The sequence below is a fragment of the Thamnophis sirtalis genome, unplaced genomic scaffold (genome assembly GCF_051295495.1).
Source record: "Thamnophis sirtalis isolate CommonGarterSnake01/CBP01778 unplaced genomic scaffold, rThaSir2_p1.2 scaffold_6, whole genome shotgun sequence".
Classification (NCBI taxonomy): Eukaryota; Metazoa; Chordata; class Lepidosauria; order Squamata; family Natricidae; genus Thamnophis; species Thamnophis sirtalis.
In genome coordinates this window covers 111,192,380-111,210,853 of record NW_028261386.1, presented here as the reverse complement: position 1 = coordinate 111,210,853, position 18,474 = coordinate 111,192,380, and positions in this window count along the sequence as shown.

Here is an 18,474-nt window from a genome sequence, read left to right as displayed (position 1 = left end):
TCTGAGGATAGTGCCCATGATCCTCCCTCTCTAATCTCCTAGTTTCTAGACTGGTGCTTTGACCACTACATCAAATGAGCTCGCTTGGGATATAATGCAAACCCAGCAATGTAAGTTAATTCAATAAACCATGGTTAAGTTAACAACATCTGTATTGTTTCTAGTTGTGTCTCCCTGTATACCATTCCCCATGTAACTAATCCCATTATTAATTCAGCTTGGTAACTTTCTATATCCACACATACATAGAGACGTATATGAGAGACAGAGTGCATACCAAGCATGTTTAGTTTCTTTAATACAGTTTAATGTTAAACCAAAAACAGAAGCATCTGGTCATAGGATTTTGTTTGATTTGTTGGGACTTTCCCCCCCACTTCAAATCCATCAGTACAGAGACGTAGTAGCTCAGTGGCTTAATGACGCTGGAGATAGTCTCAGCTCTGGCGGTTCGAGCCCTAACACTGCATGGAAAAAGGAGGTGCTATTACTTGCCTCAGCTTTTAGTCACTGAACAGTTCCAAAGCATGCTCTATTCAAGTAGGTAGATAGGTACCACTTCGGTGGGAAGACAAATTGGTGCTCTGCAGAAAGTCAGATTCCTGATAGCTCTGAACCTTCCTGGTTGCAGCACCTGTTTGCGAGGCAACTCCAAGAAGGAAATGGACCTTTGATGATGCTGCAGGCAGATTGGCTTGTCTTTGTCTCTGGTGTGAAGCCAGATCATCCTCCTGTGAGAAGTGTGTCCTACAACATACCCAGTATCTTGGCAAGCCAAACTACTACTCTGCAATTGCATTGTGGTCTCTTGACTATTATAACAAGGCCATACAGTAACAACAACAACAATGAAAATAATAATAATTTTTTAAATCATGATGGAATTGACTAGGCAATATTTTTGGAAGTGGTTTGCTCTTTTCTCCTTTCAGGGATTGAGAAACAATGATTGGCCCTAGGTCTTCAGCTGGTTTCCCTGCCTAAGCCAGGAAAGGGGCGAAAAACCTTGCACTGAGAAGCACTGCCATCTCGACACTGGCAAGTCAGAAACTAGGAGCAAGCAAATGATTTGCTTCAGATGAGAACTCTCTGAACAGATCTTTACTACCAGGAAGAAAGGAAACAAGTAAATAACTGTAATTTATTTATTGAAATATACATGCCTTTTCCTTAATGGTTGTGTTCAATTCCTATCTTTTTCTTTTTCTTTTTTTTTAGGTATTTAACACTTTTATAGAAAATTGCCTACTAAATTGCCAGCAATTTGAGAACAATCAATTCACAATCTTTCCTTTCAGGATGCAAAGGAGGGTGGGAAGAGGGGGAGAGAAATGACACTTCCCTCCCTTCCATTTTCCCTCAGATGGCATTCTGTGTTGCAAACAATTCTTGCTGAAATCAACGGCCTCTGAGAACTTCAGGAAGCCAGAGACTGTCAAAACCTGTTCAGCAGCAAAGTGACTTGGGAGCATACAGACAAAGATGCCTCCTCATTCCACTTTCTGACTATCTGAAAGGAATCCTGCCATTATCCAAAGAGATCACTCCAGGCAGTGATGAACAGTAGATGAGAGCAAGTAACACTGTGTGCTCTTTCTCAGAAGCTTTCCCCGTGGAAAGAAAAGGGAGGGGGGAAGAATTCATCATCTTTATAAAAACTGATTTCTACTGACAAGCGCTTATGCTCTCATTTCTGTAGAAGACCAGCAGAGAAGCACAGTAGGGCATAATTTCACTTCTTTCTAAATATATTTGGGTGTCTTTCAATTAGGAATAGGTCAAAGGTTCACTGCCATCATCAAGGTGATTGTTGAGGTGGGGAGTGCAGACAGTCAAGATCTCGTTTTTCTGGTGTGTTAGAAAACTTTCTTGGGAAGAAGGAAGCATTTTGATTATGTAAATCTTTTTGCAATCGAAGTCCACACAATTATTTTGCTATTTGCAATTTCTCTTTCTCTCTCCTCTCATTCTTTCTTCTTGTTATCATGGATTAAAACTAATCTCATCACAGTTTATATAAAGCTGGGCACTTTACAACTCTTTCTGACAATTAGGTTTGCCTACCCAATGGAAGGCAGGCAGGGGTAAGCACAACCTCTGGGTATTATTATTATTATTATTTTTAAAAATTAATATGAGGTCACAATGGTGTTCTTGAACCTCTTTTTTAAAAAAAGAACATCTAGAGTTTTGTTAACACCATCAAGGTCACTTTTGAATCATTCCTCATAGACATTCCCTTCCCTGATGCACAAAATAATAGACATTTTTCTGTTTGTTTTTTAAAGAAGATTTTACCTTCTAATTTAAATGTGGAATCTGTGTATGGCTCTCTAAGGCAATCTCTTTCCCATATAGGTGAAGAACAATAGAAATGAGATAAGAGGCAGAAATAACTTTAGAATAGTTGAAAGTCATCTATTAATACTAAGCTATAACTTCAAGTAACCTTTGTACAGTGAACTAAGAGATCAGTGGTAGAAATGATACAGATAAATGATTATTTGGGAACCACCTTATTAGGATTAGTGAGTGCTAGGTTTGACAAAGAGGAAATTGTCACTGAACCCCAGGTTAAGAATGTATCCTTTGTATCTGTTTCTAGATGAAGCTAGCTTTCTATCAAAAAGAAAAAGAAGGCAACAATTTTTAAAATTACACATTATGAGGAATAGCCTAAGGAACTAAGATAGTCGGCTCACAGATCTTAAAAATACCACCACCAACCCCCAGGAAAGTACATACATAAACATTTAATTTTGTTCTGATCTTCTGTGCTGCGGTTCACAATAGAGCTTGATAACATGCAATCAGAAATAAAGTACATATCACAATTAAAAGTGGGGACCAATGAATAATCAGAATAAATGTACAATGCAATGAGGAAAACTAAAAATGAATTAATGACATGCTGAAGAATGTATCATTTAATTTTAACTTCTTGTTGTTGTTAATTGGTGCCTTTGAGTCAGTGTTGACTCTTGGCAACTGCCTGGACTACCGGTAGCTCCTAAAGTTGGTTTTGCAAAGTTTTCCAGAAGGGGTTTGCCATTGCCTGCTTCCTAGGGCTAAGACTGTCCCCAAGGTCACCCAGCCAACTTTCTGCCCAAAGTGAGACTTGAACCCATGGTCTCCCAGTTTCTAGCCTGATGTCTTAACCATGACACCATCTAAATTCTGTTAATTCTTACACAATATAAAGTAATTTTTTTCTATAGTGAAGCAAACGTATGTTTCTTTCCTTGTTCATAAAATAGTCAAGGGTTGTTTCTATAAATGCTCTTTGCCACAATATTTCTCCAACACTCAAAGTTGTCTTTTATTTCCCACACTTCTATGAAGTCCCAAGGGGAGATATCATAAAAGATCTCCCCTAGGGGCCTTTTTTCAAACTTAGAAGTGTGATAGGGAGAAATGCAGTGGAGGAAACTCAATACTCCTAACACCTTGCAAAATGAGCTCAAAAACTCAACTCAAAGGAATGTCAAAGTCCCCTCAAAATGAAATAGAGAATCAAAAGTCTCTTTCAAGAGAGAAGAAAATACCTAGGAAATTGGAGGTCCGATTCTGACATCTTTATGATATGCAAAGATAGAAAGAATCCTAAAAGGCAACCCAGTTGATGAGGAATACTTGGAATAGGGGACAATCAGAACAGGCTACCCATCTTTCTAAATCACCGCCTAGGAGTCAACTGATTCCTTAAGTATCGCCAAATTCATTCTGAAAGCAGCTCATTTCCTTACCCACACTGATGAGCGCTTCTTCGCATGAGAAATACCAGCTGATTGCTATAGGGCTATTCTTCAAGATTAATTGCTGTAAATGAGGATTAACATAGAGAGAGGGAGAGTAGGAGAGTTGTGGAAAGCTACAAAGAAAGAGATAGTGAATGAGACTTCTAATAAATAATTATCAGAAGGGGAGAAAGTACTCTAAATGACAGGTTCGTGCATCAGGAAGCTAAAGGAAGTCAATGGTGGAATAATAACAGCAGTCACCAACTGCTTTCCATTATCAGGGAAATGGCTGGCTCTAGCCTTGTCTGCTGTAACTGAGCCTCTTTTTTCCATCCTGTAAGAAGGAAGTGGCATGTGGAGGAGACAATTTGCATAATATGTCTAAGAAAGGGAAATGGTCTACTGTAGTTCATCATCTATAGGAGCCCTTATTCTCTGCAGGTGATGCCAGGGCTCTGTTGCCCATGAATGATTTCTCATAAAGCCCTGTGTAGGTTTGGGGCAAAGCCACATCAACATCCAAGGGAGTTCTAGCTTTTTTTGACTTCTTCACCATCAACCCAAGCATAGTCTTATTTCAGCACCTGAAATGATGTCAAAATGAACATAATCAGAGGTGGCATTCAGCTGGTTCAGAGTGTTTCGAGCGAACTGGTAGCAGAAATTTGGAGAACCAGCAAATACCACCTCTGGTTGGTCCTGCCCCCATGATTCCCTGTCCTATATTACCTTGTTTTTTAGCTCAGCTGATTTGCACAGCAGAGTGGATTGCCATGCCTCAGCTGAGCTAAAAAACAGCTCAGCTGACCAGTGCTGACACTGAGAGCAGCCATTGAGTGCTGTGCGCACACAAAGCCCACTCTCATTGAACCGGTAGGAAAAGATTTTGAATCCTACCACTGAACATAATGTGCTGAGAGATAGTGGGCTGCTTCTGAGTACTAATTGGCCACAGATGTTTAGTATGTCTACTTGAAAGTAAGTCCTCCACATCTTTTTTAGAGGAACATTCAAATAAAGAGGCTTGAGCTTGCCTTCCTTTCCATGATTTTCTAAGGTTTCTTTCCTTTATTCTGGCATTGTAAATAAGTTTGAATACCAGAACCCTGGATGACCACAGGACAGTACACAGTAGAATTTTCAGTTTGTCTTCATAATTCTATTTTGTGCCTCCAAACCACTTCCAAAATCTTGCTAAGAAAACTGCAAGAACTTGTTGAAGCAGTCACCAGAAGTAAACACTGACTCAAAGCCCCTACCCCACAAGGTGATTAACAGGAAGATAGGCAGATACATATATAGATAGACAGATAAACAATTTCATAAACTAGGTCAGTTGTTTTTTTTACTTTTTTAATAAAAGACTAGTCCAAACAGTTCCTAGGAGTCAATCCTGACTTGAAGCAAAAAACAAACAAACAAATAAATAAAGCAAGGGAAGACTACTATAAGATCAGGGTTATACAGAATTTAAGGTGCTGGACTAGAAACTGGGAAATCATGAGTTTTAGTCCTCTCTTAGATATAAAAGCCAGCTGGTGACTCTCTTTTTAAACTCAGGTCCACCCTACCGAGTTCTTCTTTGGGGAAGGGGAGATATGAGGAAGGAACACTATGTGCTGTTCTGAATTGTATCAAAAAAAAGCTGACCACTAAATTACAGCACAGAGACCCCAAAACTATAACTAGTATCTAACTAGTATCTAGCAGTTATCAATCCTTCAGGTTGGATACATCTAGCAGAGTAGAATATTTGCAACTGTTATTTATCTTCTACCATATTTATCTATCCATCTATCCAGCCATACTTTTTGGTATAAGCCTACTCTAGAAGAGCTCCTATATTCAATGAGACACTAGATTTGAGCAGCTGGTAGTCCCTAGGTTACCTATATTTGGATGCTAGATGATTGAGAAGTATGCCAAGCTACTTTCCTTCATCTCCAATCACTCTGATCAATATATCTAAGTGTGTAAATTGGTTTGGTGTTCTGTGAGTTGGTAAATACAGAGACACAGTGGCTCAGTGGCTAAGATGCTGAACTTGTCAATTAGAAAGGTCAGCAGTTCGGTAGTTCGAATCCCTAGCGCTGCACAATGGAGTGAGCTCCCGTTACCTGTCCCAGCTTCTGTCAACCTAGCAGTTCGAAAGCATGTAAAAATGCAAGTAGAAAAATAGGAACCACATTTGGTGGGAAGGTAACAGCGTTCCGTGTGCATTCAGCGTTTAGTCATGCCAGCCACATGACCACAGAGACGTCTTTGGACAGCGCTGGCTCTTCGACTTTGAAACAGCGATAGCAATAGCAATAGCAGTAGACTTATATACCGCTTCATAGGCCTTTCAGGCCTCTCTAAGCGGTTTACAGAGAGTCAGCATATTGCCCCCAACAATCTGGGTCCTCATTTTACCCACCTCGGAAGGATGGAAGGCTGAGTCAACCCTGAGCCGGTGAGATTTGAACCGCTGACCTGCTGATCTAGCAGTAGCCTGCAGTGCTGCATTTAACCACTGCGCCACCTTGGCTCTTAGATGAGCACCGCCCCCTAGAGTCTGGAATGTCTAGCACATATGTGCAAGGTGAAATATGAATAAATGTGTTTCTGTGTGATAGAAGTATGCAAAACATATAGTTTCCCCCCCCCCCACTGATATAGACAGTATTGTCTATAAATAAATACGTGTGGAGATGTTCAAATGAGTAAGGTTTCCACTCACTCCATCCACTTCTCAGATTATGACCTCTTTAAGATCTCATTGGGGTGAGGATTCCTCTGATGTATATGCTGTAGTTTCAACCTCCATTCTTTTCCTAGAAACCTCAGGGGGAAATAACACTTTATAGATGTAGTCATTCAGATGAACATCCCTGCCGCTGTTTTTTAGACTCTGGCCTCAGTTTAAATTGCAGTCATTGGAACTGAAGCTTTTTTTTTTTTTTGCTTTAACTGCAGTTTCAGTCTGTGCTTTTAATTGTGTTTAATTATGCTTTTAATTACACTGTAAAGCATCTTGTAAACTAAGATGATATGGAGGTTTTAAAATAAATGAAATAAACAGGCAAGTGGCTCACACCATGCCCAGTTCTACTTGCCATTAACACAAGGCATGTGTATTTCAATCTTTCTGGCCTCATATAAATACAATACAATAGCAGAGTTGGAAGGGAAGTCCAACCCCCTGCCTAGGCAGGAAACCCTATAACGTTTCAGACAAATGGCTATCCAACATCTTCTTAAAGACTTCCAGTGTAGGGGCATTCACAGCTTCTGGAGGCAAGCTGTTCCACTGATTAATTGTTCTAACTGTCAGGAAATTTCTCCTCAGTTCTAAGTTGCTTCTCTCCTTGATTAGTTTCCACCCATTGCTTCTTGTTCTACCCTCAGGTGCCTTGGAAGATAGTTTGACTCCCTCTTCTTTGTGGCAACCTCTGAAATGGAATGGAAAGCTGGGAACATTTCAAAAAGTGAATAGAGCCAAAATGAATCAGGGCTCAGGGAGGGCAGGGAACCTACGTTTCATTTAGTATAAATTTAAACACAATATAACTATGATTATTCCTGTGTATTTCATAATTCCTGCCATATTAAAAATTACAATTCAGTGGCCACTTTTAGAGGGGTTATGAGAACACTGTAACATAGGTTGGTTCCTACTGGTTTGGACCAGTTTGTAGAACTGGTAATAAAAATCGGGACTGGGTCTCTGAAATGGTAGTACTGGTAGGCTGGCCACACCCCTGAACCAGTCCCCTGATCACTGCTTGCATCTGTCAGACAGCAAGCTGACCAGAACTGGAAAGTGGCTGGCTGGCAAAGATGCATCTCAGCACCTCTTTGCCCCGAAAATCAGGTGGCAGAGGATTATTACAAGCGAAGCAAACAGTTGAAGAAGAAAAACATGCACTGGCTGATTATTTAAAAGAAAGTCAAGAACATCTATTAATCGAAGTAAAGAACAAAAATCTACTGAAGGCCCAACCGACGAAACAAGAATACAGAAAAGATGTGATAAAATCAAGAATGGAGAGTTGGCAGAACAAAGCACTGCATGGCCAATTTCTGGAAAAAATAAAAGATAAAGTGGACAGTGAACAAACTTGGTTATGGTTAACAACAGGTACATTAAAGAAAGAAACAGAGTCACTAATCCTGGCTGCGCGAGAACAAGCTATCCGCACAAATGCCATTAAGGCCAAAATCGAAAAATCCTCTGATGATGCCAAATGAAGACTTTGCAAAGAAGCTGATGAAACTGTTGATCACATACTCAGCTGCTGTAAAAAAAATTGCACAGACTGATTATAAATTGCGGCACAATTCAGTAGCACAAATGATCCATTGGAATTTGTGCAAAAATTATAATATTAAAACAGCAACAAACTGGTGGGAACATCAGCCTGAAAAAGTCACCGAAAATCAGATGGTCAAGATCTTGTGGGATTTCCGTATACAAACCGACAAAATACTGGCACATAATACACCAGACATCACACTGGTTGAGAAAAATAAGGTCACAATCATAGACATCGCAATACCAGGTGATAGCAGGGTTGCCGAGAAGGAACATGAAAAAATCGCAAAATACCAGGACTTAAAAATCGAATTTCAACGACTATGGCACAAACCAGCAGTGGTAATTCCAGTGGTAATTGGCACACTGGGTGCTATTCCAAAAGCACTAGAATTACATTTAAAACAGTTAAAAATTGACAAAATTACCATCTGTCAAATGCAAAAAGCTGCACTGCTTGGATATGCACGCATATTACAAAAATACGTTACGACGTCCTAGGCCCCTGGGTGGGGCCCAACTAGTAACCAATGCCAAATCCGGCGAAACAACTGGCTGCTGTGATACAATTGTATAATATTAATAAATAAATAATGATGCACCCAATATCCATTCACACCTTTGGTGTCTCACTTCAGTCTCCAGTTATGCATGTACCTATATGTCTCATTGATGCTCCTGATGGATCAAAAGGTAGGGCATGGTATAGGCCGACTGAAAACAGCCAGGAATCACTATGAATGGAGCAAACAGAAAAGCCAAGGCATTCCAGTATCTGAAACTAACATAAGATAGAGTTAAAATATCCAGTGGTGAAATTCAATTTTTTTTACTACTGGTTCTGTGGGTGTGGCTTGTTGGGTATGGTGTGGCTTGGTGGGAGTGGCTTGGTGGGCATGGCAGGGGAAGGATACTGCCAAATCTCCATTTCCACTTCACTCTGGGGCCAGCCAGAGATGGCATTTTCCACTTCTCCAAACTACTCAAAATTTCCGCTACTGGTTCTCCAGAACCTGTCAGAACCTGCTGGATTTCACCCCTGAAAATATCCCATAAAACAGAACCTACAGGGCTTAGCATAACTACAAATCTATGAACGCAAAGTGACAAATCGGAGTATGGTATGAACCATACAATTCAAATGTGGGATTATGACTACCATATGGATTTAAATCACACTGAATATCTTTTCTCTTAAGAAAAAATCTATCTTGTTAAATTCTCTGAGGATTGGCTAACATGCATCTCGGTGATGTAGCTTTTTTGGTATGTTACAAATATGCACATGCATACGTTAGTATAATATTCAATAGTCATGATGTTATGAATGCATAAAAAGGAAGACTTAACTAAATACTGACTAAAACATGCCACGTTATCTATTATGCTGCACAACAAGCCACAGTGGAAAAATACAGAAAACTTGAGGTTGTGTTGGAGAGTTAAATCTTCCCCTGAGGTTTAGATTCATCCCTGATACTTTCATGTACACCAAATTCCATCTAGTCAGCAGTTTGCATGCACAGCAACAAACATTGTACAACATTATTCTCACTGCATTTATTTGAAAGTCAGGCTTATTTAGTTCAATATGAATTCTTTTTTAAAAAATCCAACCACAGCCTAAAACTATAGCTTTAAATAATCTATTTTCTACGTCTTAACCTATCGTTCTTTATTTCATTTAACACATCAGATGAGGCTATATTTTTACATTATTCCCCACCACCACCACTATAGCATAAAGTTACAGGCGTTGAGATGACAGGGCCTGAATTTTTACCTCTTTTTTCAATATTGAATGTTTACAATGTTGGTTGGAAATAAAATAGGTCTATTGAGCATTATCAGAAGCTTAAAGCACTTATTTTACTTTTTGTCCAAAATGGAAGGAAAAAATAAACATAGAAAATATTATCTGTTCTTTTGTGGTTTCATTGTTTTGAAGAGCTGTGGTGGCTCAGTGGTTAGAATGCAGTACTGCAGGCTAACACACTGCTCACTCCAGGAGCTCAATTCTCACCAGCTCAAGGTTGACCCAGCCTTCTATCACTCTGAGGTTGGTAAAATGAGGAACCAGATTGTGGGAGGCAATATAATGACTCTCTAAACTGCTTAGAACACAATGGAGTGGTATATAAATCTAAGTACTATTGCTATTTAACACTTAGGTATAGCTAAGTGCTTTTAGAAGTTGCCCAGAAATAAAGGCAAAATTTAGTTGTAGGATCACTGCTTGTCTACACTAACATATTATCAATGCCCTCAGCTATCCTATTTAAATATAGTTTTCATAAAACATTAGCTAAAACTTTGTAAAATATATGTCAGGTTGAAAGTAAACCTTTGACTAATCTTTCATTGAAACCATATTACTTCCATTGCAAATTAGTCAACTCTTGGAACTTACAGCATGCTGTAAGAATAATTTTAGTGCAACATACTGAATCAACATACCCTACATGTTATATAATTTTAGGTGATAAACTATAAATTAACTCAACTATTACTTAGTTGCTGTATGGTACCAACAGAAATATATATGCGAAGGTGAAGCAGATAATTAGTATTTGTGTCAAGATCAATATGTAATATCTAATTTTTATCTTCTGCCACTCAAAATTATCAAAGCAAGAAATGGAATTTAAGCAAAATGACTTCATAGGGCAATTCAAAGAATTTGAATATTTCCTTAAGTCTAAATTCTAGGAACCAAACACATGTTGCATTGAATATGTTAGCAGACAATCCATGACACGTTGAGTCATTGTTTCAGAGATATTTCCTCTTAAACAGAAAAGCAGAACGATTAGAGATAAACAAAAAATCAGCCAGAGCAGGAGGAACTTCTGACTTCCTGCTGGCTTTCCCATTGAATTTTCTTCTGGGAAAATGGAAGTGAGCATTGGAAATCTTTCCTTCCTTCCTTCCTTCCTTCCTTCCTTCCTTCCTTCCTTCCTTCCTCTCTTCTCTTCTCTTCTCTTCTCTTCTCTTCTCTTCCCAGGTAGGTAAGTAACTGCTGCTGGGTGAAGGAGCAAGTGAGAGATTGTGGGAGTGACTGGGAAACTGTCAGGGAACATTGAAAATGAGTACCATGTGACTGCTGCAGTGTGATGGCCACACTGAAGCAGACACAACTTCTCCAAATTTCATTTTCTCACGATTAAGGTTCCTGGCATTGTGTAAGTGACCCAATTTAATAACTTCAGCTGAAAAGATTTTGCCCTATGATGCACCATTTTGCCCAGTTGAAGATTTCAGATATGAGAGTTTTAGTAGTATATAGATGCCATTTCATATAACTGCAATTTCAGCAATACTTACTAACACAGAGAGCAGGCAATCTAACTGCAACCATGCTGGAAATAAGTCTAAAATTTTCTTTCTCAATGATCTCTCCACTACTCCACCTTACCTCCTATAGTTTCAATTTGATTTTATTCACATTGTATTCACTTGCATCCAGTTTCCTTAATCCCCCTCCTCCCAACAAGGTCAGAAGAAGGAGCTTCAGCAAGATCTGTCACTTATGAGAAGTTATGTTCCTAATGTGTACAAGACTTCCATTTTGTAGCTGTGCCAGAATATTTTACAAACCTAGTTACTACTTGGTGGACAAAATGTTAATGAACTTTGCCTGGCATCCAATATGCAGACAATATCCTGTGTTGTAACTGCTGGAGAAGAGATGGAGCATGAAAAATCTCAATACTTGGCTTTATCTTTGACCCCATTCTAACAGTTCTCCATAATTTTTTAGTCTATTAGGTTTCCACAGTCCTTCATTTGTACAGGAAAGCCATTACAACTTCCCCCAGAGTCCAGTTTTAGTTTCCCATATACAGTGTAAATTGCAGCTGCAATCACAGAAAATAATTTCTTCCATTTTGCATATCAACTACAATGAGGCTAACTATTAATTCCTAATAATTTTGCCAGAAGTAATGTGTTCAGTGTTGTGAATTATATTATTTCTATTCTGTTGTCACAAGCCTTCCCCTTGGAGTTCTTCTTGTTCTCAATCTTTATGGGCTAGAAAACTATGGGAAACATCGCCCATTAGCTATCTAGAATTTCCTCTTCAATTTGTCATTGTTGTGGTATGTATCTATCCAATTGCGTCCCTCCCCTGCCTGCTCCTTAAACTTCTGTTTTGTGGTCCCCAGACAGAAAATGAAATATTAGGTTTGTCAAGTGTATATCATTGTTTAAATGCCTGGAGATGATGGGTTAAACAGACCAATCAATGATACAAATCTCCAGTGCATTGCAGCTACTGCTAGTGATGTTTCCTCTGGCTGTTTAAGGCCTAGCAAGTCAATAACCTATTAATATCATAGTCTGCCAGGGTCAGCTATGAACAAGTCACACTTGTCTTTTTAAGACTCTAGATACAGCTAAGCGTGGATTAAATAGAAAACTTCCAGTGCTTAGTTTATAGGGGTGAGGTGGGGAAATTTTGCCAGATATTTCTTGTGCCCAAAAGACTTTTCTTTTTTTTTACTTTTTTTGAAGAAAGTACAGTAAATGAATGTTGAAAGATTTATACATGAAATACAAATATGTATGCGGTAGAAAAAAGATATTTTTATTTCAGATGATTATGATTATAATGAACCCCAACTCCCTTTATTATAACTATGAAAATGGTAAGTCAAACCATGGGGCTTTCTCTGTGTGAAAGCTGAAACGACTCAGTGGGGCAGAACAAAATCATCTAGTTTAGGATAGAAAAACTGCTGCCTTTTATATGTTACTGAACTAGACTTCTTAGCATTCCTAATTACTGGCCATGCTCACAGATTCATAGCCCTTTGGAACAGCTCATGAATTAAGCCTGCTACATGGCATGAAGGCCACACAAAGCCAAATCAGACACTTCTGTTGTCTGGCATAATACATCATGAAGCAGCACCCAGGCATCAAGTTCTTCCAAATCAATGCCTGGTTATTATTCTGTCTTTGACTCTATAATGGTACTGATTTAGCAGTCGAAGCCATTAAGTTGTTAGCTATTAAGACTTGGTGTGACAGCAAAGATTAGGACACATTTACTATGTATTATGCAAAAAAGTAGTCCATTCTCTCTGCCCCAAATCTATCTATCTATCTATCTATCTATCTATCTATCTATCTATCTATCTATCTATCTATCTATCTATGTAGGTCTAGTTATTCAGGTTTTCTCCTGCGTAAAATTGGAGATGTCTTGGCAACGTTTCGACGAAGTCTCATTCGTCATCTTCAGGCTTGGTGCTTCCAGGAGCAATGTGAGATCTCGGCTTCCAAATGGCTGGCAGGTGGGAGGTATCGTCCCGCCTGTTCATGCTATGTGAGCATTTTTCTATCTCAATCTATCTATCTATCTATCTATCTATCTATCTATCTATCTATCTATCTATCATCTATCTCTTTCTATCATCTATCTATCTATCTATCTAACTAACTATCTATCATAATCTATTGTATCTATATGATTTGTATGTCTTAGAACACAATGTTTGCTGGCTCATAGCAATGAAAAAACTACAAACTATAAACTAAAACCAACATCTAAAAATAATGGTGTGGATTATGTGAGTGATTCCACCTCTTCTGTTTTTTGTTTCTGTTTTTGTTTTGTTTAAAGTGGGGAACCTTATTCTAGCTATTGAAATTGGGACCTGTTCTATATGATTTGACCTGCAGAATATCAACCAACTCTGGGAGTTCCAATACATTGGGAATAAATTCAATTTGAGAGAGCTCTGGCTTATCTTCTTTTCTTATAGATCTCTATCATGTTCTTTTATTGATTAAAAAGCTTAGTAATTTAGTCTTTCTTTTCTAGGAAAAATGTTTTAGTGCCACAAATATATATATTATTTCAAAATGTAAGGGTGTTCATATATGCTATGAAGAGCAGACACTTCTGGTAGTTTTTTACTTGAACAATTATGCCAGAAGATGAATATATCCATTTCTAATACTTTGTGCCCTCCCAAGAAGATAAGCCAGAGTGAGAATGTTCCAAGTCCCTTTAATTAATCAACGTGACACTTGACACACCTACACCTGACCCATCACAAGACGTATCACAAGACCTACTGACACCACACGAAGCCCTTATAAGCAGAAGAATACTGACACTGACATCCCCTAACTCTGCTGAAGATATTACCTAGTCTGATATTGAAACGTTCAGAAACCAACTCTCAAGCCCAGAGAACAAACTATCAGGACTTAAGAAAAATGCTTTCTCTGATGCCCTCTGCCCCTAAGCTCTGTACAGCTGCCACCCTGATAATATTTCAAAAGTCCCTGAAAACTAGTTTAGCTCCCATGGGTAGGGTAATTAAACTGAGCCCATTTTGGGTTTCTTTCGGATGAGTTTTTGGATGTTGTGTTTGTCCTTCTGGACATTCAAGATTTTTCATTATTTCTCTCTCTATGTTTATTGGCTTTGGCTTTAAAATGTAACTGGCAGTCATCTGCAGTTGTAAATTTTCTAAAAGGAGAAGCTGAAGCAGAAGGGCACTGCACACCAGAACAACAAGACACAAGGACAGTTTTCCCCCGAATGCCATCACTCTGCTAAACAACTAATTCCCACAACACTGTCAAATTATTTACTAAGACTGTGTTACTGTTACTCTTCTCTTCCTTCCTAGTACCTATCTCTTCCCACTTATGACTATAACCATGTTGCTTATATCTTTACAATTTATATTGTTTTATTTGTTTCATAATATGATTTGATTGCTTATTAGTAATCTATGACTATCGCTAAGTGTTGTATCTTATGATTCATGATGAATGTCATGTTTTATTTTTCTTTATGTACACTAAGAGCATTTGCACCAAAGACAAATTCCTTGTGTGTCCCATCACACCTGGCCAATAAAGAATTTTATTCTATTCTATTGTTTTCGTTTTTCTTGTTTCTCTTTTTTGTGTTTTAAAATTGTGCAGCTTCCTTTGGTAAAGCTTGTTAAGAAATACATAATAAATACTCATTAAGAAATAAATAATATTTTAAAAAAAATACTAACTAAGCCTGACCCTGGTTTGTTTTTCAAGATCAGCCAAGGTCAGCTAGGTGCTGCCATCTGCTGAAAACAAATAATCAACTATAGCACTAATAGGAATAAAAAGAGTAATGTTTCTATTAGTCAATGCAGCTCAGTTTGAACACCAACAACCTTTCTATATTTTAAACAACTGTTTTTTTAAAGGAAAAACTAAGATTGTATTACTATTACTCTTCTCTTCCTTCCTAGTACAGCAACACTTATGTTCTGTTAAATTGTAATGATGATGTTTAACCAGAAAATGACATGTTTAGCATGAAAGAACCTTCCCTGCTAGTTAGCGCAAGTGCCTGGGTTTCACAGAACTCAGTGGAATTCTCATCTTGACATACTAAATAAGGTTTATTGAATGCACAATTTGTTACAGAAATATCACAATTAATAACATCATAGTGTCATTGCAGTACTTCACACATACCATATCTGAATATTTCCTATTGTAATTCTTTATAAAATAGCAGGTTTCACTTTCAAAAAAAATATTAAAAGAGCAGTTATATTTAACTTGTATAATGACCCAATTTTCACTGCAATGTTGAATCTCTCACTTCGAGTGTTTGTTCCATTCAAGCCAGGCTTTTTAAAACTGAAAATAGGCAGACTATTCTAGATGCAGCTTTCAAGCAACTATAAAGCTTGCTACTGACACCTTTGCAAACAGTTAAGCATTCTCTAAAGTTGAGGAAATTCAAAACAAAATTACTTTGAGTTCTAAAAATATCATCTAAGTAGCAGAATTTGTCCCATCACAATAATCTGTTAAAACAAGGTTGGTTGCAGAGGGAAAGAGAAAAAAATATTTCTCTAGCAGAACTTTGATCATTTACATTTTATTTAGGAAAGGGCTACTTAGATATACATTTCTAGCATAAAGTATATTCTAGTAAATAAGTGATATCTATTTTTGGGATATGACCTCAACATCAATATAACTGGGCTTTTAATGACCGACAAAGAATTGGAATGGTCTACCACATTTTTACTAAGGTGGTCATTGTAATCTAGAGAGTTGGTCAGTGCAACCATTCTTCATTCATTCATTCATTCATTCACTCACTCACTCACTCACTCACTCACTCACTGGTTCATTCATTCATGCATTCACTTTAGTAGAAAATATTTCAATACCAATCAATGCCAATCAATGCCAAATGAAGACCTAAGAATAGACTATTCACAGGAGACTATAAACACTGACAAAGTCTTCCTAACTCAACACGCCCAATGGGTCTATGGCAATAAATCAATGCAAGAACCCATATATTGCCCTATAAAAGTGTTACAGATATTGCTATCTGCATATTATTATATGAAGTTTTATCAGCAATAGATTGAGCTTAAGCCAGTCTATGTTTTATATGGATGTAAAAAGGTGCATACAACTTTCTGATTTCTCTTTGTACATATTTGTTGTGGAAATGTTTGATAAAATGGTATCCATCTCTAACAAAGTAATAACTATGGGAAGAATTTTTACATTTGGAACAATTTCCATGGCCCATTTGAACTTTGCATATATGGAAAACGCCCAGATATGTGGGTAGGATAGGAATTTATTAAGGGGGAAAGATTAAAAGATTTTGGTTATCAATCGGCAAGAAAATAAATTTAGCAAAAAGTCAAGTGATTGGAATGAAAGTTGAACATGCATTTATTTATTTACTTATTTAAATTTATAATTTTAAATGTATTCATTCACTTTTTAGCTCACCCAACTCTCAATACATATAGACACATAAACATCATGAGCATCCACAAAAACATCATATCTCCTCCCCCCTAACCCCAATCTAGCAAGAACTCAATCTTAACCCTGCCTCAAAGCGTATAAAAATGACCAACTTTTTACTAGCTTCCCATAAATCATTCAGCATTTTCAAATTTCTCCCTCATTTCTCAGATCTAATAGGCTTTATCAACTCCCCCCCCCCTTTTCTGCCCTTGGAAATAGAACTAATCAAATAGTTTAAAAGTCTAAAACTTTTCCAGCAGTGATTTGAACTCCTTTTCTCAAAACTCTGAATCTGGAAAATTCATTAAAAGCAAATAAACATTTTATTTGTGATGCTTCCCCCATCAGGGCACAGTCCAACCACAATTTAAATTAACAGTTCAGCTAAAATAAAAGTGAAAGTTACACATCAGTACACCACATGGCATATTTACAAACACTATAAAAATAATATACAAGTATAATATCGTACATTTGTAACCCCATATCTTTGCATCTGACTTCACAATTTTCAGCAAGATAGCAAGTTTTTATTAACCATCACTATCATTGTTTAAAACTCAGGTATAGAATTGTAAATTACTAATCGTTTATTTTGCTCTTCTGTCCTTCTGGAGAGTTCTTTATATGAAGAACTATTTTTGCAGATGAAGTCCTTCATCTCGTCTAAAAACAGATGATCATTTGGGTCTGTTTTCTTCAGAATAGTAGCTAGAGGCTCTCCATGTAGCAACTCTGATGAATCTTGGGAAATCCTCATGTTGAGCATTAATTTTTGAAAAAGCCAGATGGGATAAATTGTAATCACATCAGGTGTGTTGTGGATGCATCGCACAATTATTCATAACTATAGTCTAGCTGCAAACAAGTCACTTGTATAAATGCAGTGAAAATGTTCACTTTTAGACTAAAAATGTCAGAGACAGACACCATAGTATGTTATAAAACTCTCCATTTTCTTCTCTTCCATCTCTCATTTCCAGAAGCAATATATTATTGGACTATAGAAAACGCCGTGTCCAAGTCACTGTGGAGACTTGATTTGAGGTCTTTGGGCTCTAAATCTCTATATAACTATTTATTTGCTTCCTTCATAAACCACAAATAATATAGTGTCAGGTACCAACTAGTCAACAGAGCAGTTAGTGTCTGATGTCATTTTCCTCAGAGTTATTCAATGTGAATAATGTTGGGCCTTTTAATTGCTGGAATAGCGTGGATCTGTTGCTTAACACAAAAGGGGGGCAAATAATGAAGAAGAATACCAGAGTGTTGTCATGTGTGGCTTGGATTTGAAGGAGAAAAGAGATTATTGCAGCTGAACTGGCCGCATGGAATGTGTTCATCCCAAGCCTTTAAGGACCTTTCTGGGAATAGCGTACTTGCAGCCTAAGAAAGACACAGTTGGTGCAAAAAGAAAAAAAAATCCATTAACAATGGGCTTTAGTTTTCAAGGACATCGCTCTGCATTTATGAAGTAAAAACAAATGTGTAACCAGGGCACACCCAGAGAGAGACACATAAATATATCTGTTATGTGACTACCTTGAATTTATATCAAATGTAAATCCAAACTGTAAAGGGTCAGGATGAGTTTGTATTGTCTGATTCTTCCATTTAAAAGATAAATAGTTACAC